Below are 6,804 nucleotides of genomic sequence, written 5' to 3'. Positions count from 1 at the left end.
GAGCTAGAGGTATAATGCTTAAAACTCATTCTCGAACATATCTAAGGTGGTTAACAAGATTTGTAACGGTTAAAAGTCGGAAACTTGCATTTTGAATCTTTAAAGTTTACTAAAACATGAACCTTGTTGGTTAAAAGATCATAAGTTGTGTAAAAGTTGTAGTGTTTAAATATGGTGATTATTTAGGCCCGATCTACGTTGTGGTGGCTCGGAGCATCGTTTAACCCGACTTTGTTAAGATCATAGATCTTGACATAAGCTTGTTTCTATCGGTACAAGGGTTAAAAGGTGAAACTCTACCACACGAGAAACATGAACTTGTGTAAAAGTGTTTTTACTTGTAAAATAGTATTTAAAACTAGCGGATCTACGTATGTACAAGTGGTATTTTCATAGAACCAAGTGTCGAGAAAATCATGTTTATAAAAGTCGGATGACACACTAACAAATATGATTTTTACAAACCACAAGTGTATAAACACTTGTGAAATGAAAGATCCGGCAAAATAACAGTTTTTGTAAAAGATGACGGAAAGTTGTAAAGGATGATTTATTCTAAAAACGAGGTTTTTACGAGATTAAACTATTTTATACAAAGATCCACCAAATATAACAGGATCTACACTATAGTTTTCAGAAAAACTACAAGTTCATGTGATTATGCGATTTTACATACTTGTCGACTAGTTTGATGTGTCGGAAGTTGATTGATTGATTAAAGAAGTGTTGAAATGATTTTGTAAAAGAAAATGATACGCTTGAAAGCGTGGCCACCTCCAGTTACAGGGGAAACTCTGGCGAAATTTTTCTAAAAACCTAACACTTAGAATTATTTACAAGTGTTAGAATTATTTTTGATATGTTTTCAAAATATATTCGCCACGATTTTATTTACAAATAATCAGAGGTGGGATTTTCACAAAACTAAACGTGATAAATATATATTTGGTAAATATATTTTTCACAACACTGTTTATGATTATTTTGTGAAAATATATAAATATTATTTTTAGAGTAAAAATAATATTTTGAACGATAACAGCTTCAAAAATAATACAAACGCTTACACGACAAACATATAAGTTACAACGGTAATTATTATTACCACACGATTACTAAAACGTAACTTACGCATTATACGGAAATATTCATGAACGCGTATCTTGTCGACGTATTATTTTTGGAAGTATTTATGTGAAGAGAAATATAATATTTTTGAGAAAAATATTTATATTTTGGAATGAGAAGTGAAAATGTATTAAGTGGGACTTAATGATATAATACAAATACACATGTATTAAATCCCCTATCCTTGGGAAGGAGATTTACTACCAAGTACATGCAAAATATAAACATGAAATAGTTGTCTAACTATTTCCCAAAAACTTAAACTATAAAGCTAAGGCACGGCCATCCGTCTAATAGAATTAGCACATGTAGGTCGTTGCACAGCTGCCTGACATTCGGAGTACTTGGTATAGCGACGCACTGACAGTGAGTTCATGTCCCCCTTTTCTCTTAACTGTTTTCAGTTTTCTAAACTACGGGGGTGAAATACATGTTACATTGATTATGAATACTTTATACATGGTATGGTTAGCGTAAGGAGGTTTGTTACTTAAGATCATGTGAGTGGGTAGGCGGAAACTTGAGGCCATTAATCCTCATGGTAGGACCGAGGGACAGGAGCGGTAGATCTATCTGGGTGTAGTGAGCCCAGCCCCAGGTCCAGCATAACGGACCTCGGGGTGACTTAGTGCCCGACGCATAAATCCGCTAGGTTTGAGTCTTCCTACTTGCACTTCACACATATCAATGGCCTTGCAAACCATTGGTGATCTCTTTTTCCTTATTTGCTACATACCAGGGTTTTTGATAAATACAAAGGTTTATTTACTCACTTTCGCATGAACTCGCTCAACATTATTGTTGATTTTTCAACTTACATGTATTTCAGGGAATTAAAGATCTGGCACGGTATGGCATGTTTTCCGCTGCATTAGTCACCGAGGTCATCCAGGGTTTGGGGAATGTGACTCTTTCCTGGACAAGTCACAGTCCTTAAACTATGTTTATGTTGTGTTTGGTGTTTGTAATGTTTGAACAAGTTTATGGTTGTTAGGGTGTTATCCCGTTAAGACAATGTTATGGTATTTTCATTTTAATGGATGATCTTGCATATTTTTAATTCATACAGCTTTGTTATGATTAAGCTATGGTATTAAGAAGTCACACCAAATTAACCACGCTTCCGCAAAGCCAGGGTGTGACATCACAGGAAGAGATGACTTCCGTGATGCATGCGTTTCTAATTTGGGTTTTGATAAATCTAAAGTTACTTGTTTTCGTTGCAGGGAAAAAGGACACTTCAAGAGGGAGTGCACTAATGGTGAAACAAGTGGAGCTCAAAATCCATTCAACAACAATGACTACTATCGAAAATCAATTTATCATCAAGTTGCTCAACAGCCACATCAACAACAAATGCAAACTACTCATGGCAGGAAGGAGATTGAAGAGTCTTCGAAGAGAGCATGTTTGGTAAATCAAGAAGATTTCAGTTGGGACAAGTATATTTTAGCTGACAACAAAGCATGCCTAATCAATCAAGATGATAAAAAGTTGCCAGAAGATTTTAGCTAGGCAAATTTCAATTGGGATGATTATGATCCAAACAAAGCTTCAAATCACAAAGCTTTTGTTGCTCGAGTTGAAGAAAACAGTGATGATGATAATGAGTATTATGCAAAAAGGATGGAAAAGCATTTGAAAATGATGGAAGAAAGTGATAGTGAAGATGAAAAAGCTAAAAAGAAAAAGAAAAAGGTCAAAACACCAGTCAGTAGTGATGATGAGGTTCTAGTGGTGAAGAGAAAAGTGAAAGAAGTTCCAGCTTTCAAGATTGATGAAGAAGCTGATGCAAAGAAAAGTCCAGTGATTTGTGAAAACTGTGAAGCTGTAAAGAAACAAAACAGTACATTGATTCACAACTTGAACAGATTGAAGGAATCCTATGATGTACTGAACAAAGCTATGAATCAATACAATGAATCCAGTGATGAACAGACAACAGCAATGAAAACGCTTCAAGGAGCATTCATGACAAAGCAGAAAGTTGTGAACAACTATATTGAGAAGTGTGTTGTTCTGGAACAGAAACTGGAAAGAGGAGCTCAAAATCCGTTCAACAACAATGACTACTATCGAAAATCAATTTATCATCAAGTTGCTCAACAGCCACATCAACAACAAATGCAAACTGCTCATGGCAGGAAGGAGATTGAAGAGTCTTCGAAGAGAGCATGTTTGGTAAATCAAGAAGATTTCAGTTGGGACAAGTATATTTTAGCTGACAACAAAGCATGCCTAATCAATCAAGATGATAAAAAGTTGCCAGAAGATTTTAGCTAGGCAAATTTCAATTGGGATGATTATGATCCAAACAAAGCTTCAAATCACAAAGCTTTTGTTGCTCGAGTTGAAGAAAACAGTGATGATGATAATGAGTATTATGCAAAAAGGATGGAAAAGCATTTGAAAATGATGGAAGAAAGTGATAGTGAAGATGAAAAAGCTAAAAAGAAAAAGAAAAAGGTCAAAACACCAGTCAGTAGTGATGATGAGGTTCTAGTGGTGAAGAGAAAAGTGAAAGAAGTTCCAGCTTTCAAGATTGATGAAGAAGCTGATGCAAAGAAAAGTCCAGTGATTTGTGAAAACTGTGAAGCTGTAAAGAAACAAAACAGTACATTGATTCACAACTTGAACAGATTGAAGGAATCCTATGATGTACTGAACAAAGCTATGAATCAATACAATCAATCCAGTGATGAACATACAACAGCAATGAAAACGCTTCAAGGAGCATTCATGACAAAGCAGAAAGTTGTGAACAACTATATTGAGAAGTGTGTTGTTCTGGAACAGAAACTGGAAACTCAAAGAATTGAAACAGAAAGAGTTAACCGATTGTTAAAAAGTTACTCATGTACTTCTTATATCATTGACAGGACTTATCCAACTGTTGAAGGCATGAAGGCATTTGAGGATGATGAAGTAACTGAAGAACAGAAGGTTTCTGAAGAAAAGACTCATGAAAAGAAGAAAGAAAAGAAGAAGGATACTAAAGTAAAAAACATCTGGTAAGAAAGAAGGTGTCAGTTACAACAAGTGTCCACCCCCGCTTGAAAATGGATATTCTTCGAGAAATCCAAATTCAGAAAGAGTTGAAAAAGCAACCAACTTACAGTGGGAGTCTGAACCATCAGTCAATTTGCCAGAAAATATTGATGTCACGTTTACTTCATCTGACACTGATCATGAATCCGAGTTAATAAAGAAAGTGGTCGATCAGGTGTTGGATTAAGATGAAACTGAGGAATCAACGTCGGAGTCTATGTCAGAATCAAAGTCTGAGTCCAGCACTCCGAGTCAAACCATCAAAACAGGGCAAAAGAGTTTACAATAATGAATTCCTGTTATCAAAATCTAATTTGGATGGCGAATTCCTGAAAAATCTGTGCCGACTGTGGATGATGTGAATTTTCCACCACTTCGGGCTGAAAATTTTAAGAAGAAAATTGGTAAAGTTGTAATTTCGAACCAATTTTATTCTGATAAAAAGGTTTTTGATGTTGAAAAGGCCTTTAACCCCATAGTCAAACACATCTTTGGAAAAATGGTTGACTGAAAAGTCAAAGGGGTTAAAGAGTTCTATGAGAAGAAGATGGTAGGTAAGAAACCGAGTGTTGGTAGCTCGGTATCACCCAAGGCTAGTCAGGTTTGGGTGGATATATTCTTTGATTAAAAACCTGACTTTGCGGAGCTCCCAGGTTGGTAAGAGTGGAGCATGAATCGGCATTATTCTTTATATCAAGTGTGATTGTGCATACCTACAAGTGGTACAGAGGTTTGTTCTTACAAAGTGATTAATCAAGGTCATTAATTTGAACTTGATGTAATCATCATACAAGTGGTTAAAAACAAGGTGATGAAATGAACCCCAAACCTACAAGTGGTTTGTAATATCAACAAAACTTATTTTCCTGAAAAACCATTTTGATTAGAACAAACTTAAGTGTTTTGAGATCATAATGGGAAAGTAGGTTGTAATGAGGAGTTCTGATTGTTTATGCCGAGTGGATGGAGAATTAAAGCATTTCACAACAGTTGTCACTTTGCTTGTACAGTTTGTTTTCAAGTTTCTTTAAATGTTTTTGAATTTTAGGGGAAGTAAAAATTTCAGAAAATCCAAAAACATTAGAAAATTAAAAAAAATCCAAAAACATGATAAAATTCGAAAAAGAGTTTTTGTATAAAAGAGGAAATGATAGTACATCAGTGGACTATCACAACATGCTAAAGAAATGGAAAGTCAAAAATGTGATAAACAATCTCACTGTGGATGTGCCAGTAGGTTTTTGCACATTTAGTAAATTGTTTTCGAGATATAAACCTAATTTCAAACTTACTTATCTCGTGGGGAATATTTCTTGGATATATGGGTAACCCCCGAAATATTGTTTGAAAGGTCTCTCTTTCTGAGATACTAGGTCTTTATACTCAGTGATATCTGGGGTATTATCCCGGGACTTCTGATTTTGCGGAAGCAATGGCCTAGTCCCTGTATAATACTTTGCATTTGCTTGAAATATAGCTAGCCCTCAGTACAAAAAATGATGAAACATTGAAAAATGCTAATCATATGCTGTTGAAGAAAAGATTCTCTAAAGGGAACACACCAAAAGACGAGCCGTCATCTCTCTGCTGAACGGAAGTTCTGACCTGAGCTCTCACGGTTTCGCATTTAATCCTTTAACAGATATCATCTAGGTATACTCACCTGTAAGACTGAATATTGGGATCTGGATACGGGAGTATATTCAAGTGGTGGGACACACGAATAAGTTGAAGTACTTAAAACACTAATCTCGTATCTTGAAACAGTTGAACTTTGTGTGAAAATTTAAATGAACCAGTGTACTGACAATCTAGGTGAATTGTTTAAAATTAAAATGTGCAAAGCTTAACGGTGTTAGTGATTTGTCGAAAAAACTGATATGATCCTCTTACACAAACTCACAAAAATACTGTATGTAAGTATTTCTTTACAGCATTTCATTTTATTCAAAAATCCCAAAAAGATTTTGAGTGTGTTTTAGCATAAAATTTTGAAAAATCCAAAAGGATTTTCGACAACTGGTGTTGAAGAGCTGATTTTCAAAGTTCAAAGTGCTAAACATGATGGACATTTTGTGAGGGGGAGATTGTGTATGTTTTCCTACAAGAGGTGATCAAAAGATTTTAAATGATTAAATCATTCTATATCTACAATTGGTTCATCAGAGTTATAAGAGTTATAAATTGGTTAAATCATTTTTGATTTGTAATCTACAAGTGATAGACAGAAAGCATAAATTTGTCAAATGTTAAAACTTGTGAAATTTATTGTGTGGTAGAGATTGTGCAGGTATGAAATATGAGAAATGCCAGGTTTTGATTCCTGAGGATTCTGTGTTTAGAGAAAGCCAGGTTTCAATCCTGATTAGAAAAGTGAGTCAGATGACGATCTTGAACCTGTGGAAGCCAGACTGCGATCCCAGCTTATCGAAAGGGGGAGTCTGTACATGCTAAGAGCCAGGTTATGATTCTGAGCCTGATATTCACGCAAGCTGCTGATGCTGATGAACTTAAGGAATCAAGAGATCTGATCAAGAGAATTAGAAGACTTGAGAGCCAGATTGCGATCCTGATTCGTTAAAGATCTGAGGGAAGATTATTTGTTCGAGGAAGATTTGTTGGTGCTGA

The sequence above is a fragment of the Helianthus annuus genome, chromosome 11 (genome assembly GCF_002127325.2).
Source record: "Helianthus annuus cultivar XRQ/B chromosome 11, HanXRQr2.0-SUNRISE, whole genome shotgun sequence".
Taxonomy (NCBI): domain Eukaryota; kingdom Viridiplantae; phylum Streptophyta; class Magnoliopsida; order Asterales; family Asteraceae; genus Helianthus; species Helianthus annuus.
This window is presented reverse-complemented; position numbering follows the sequence as displayed.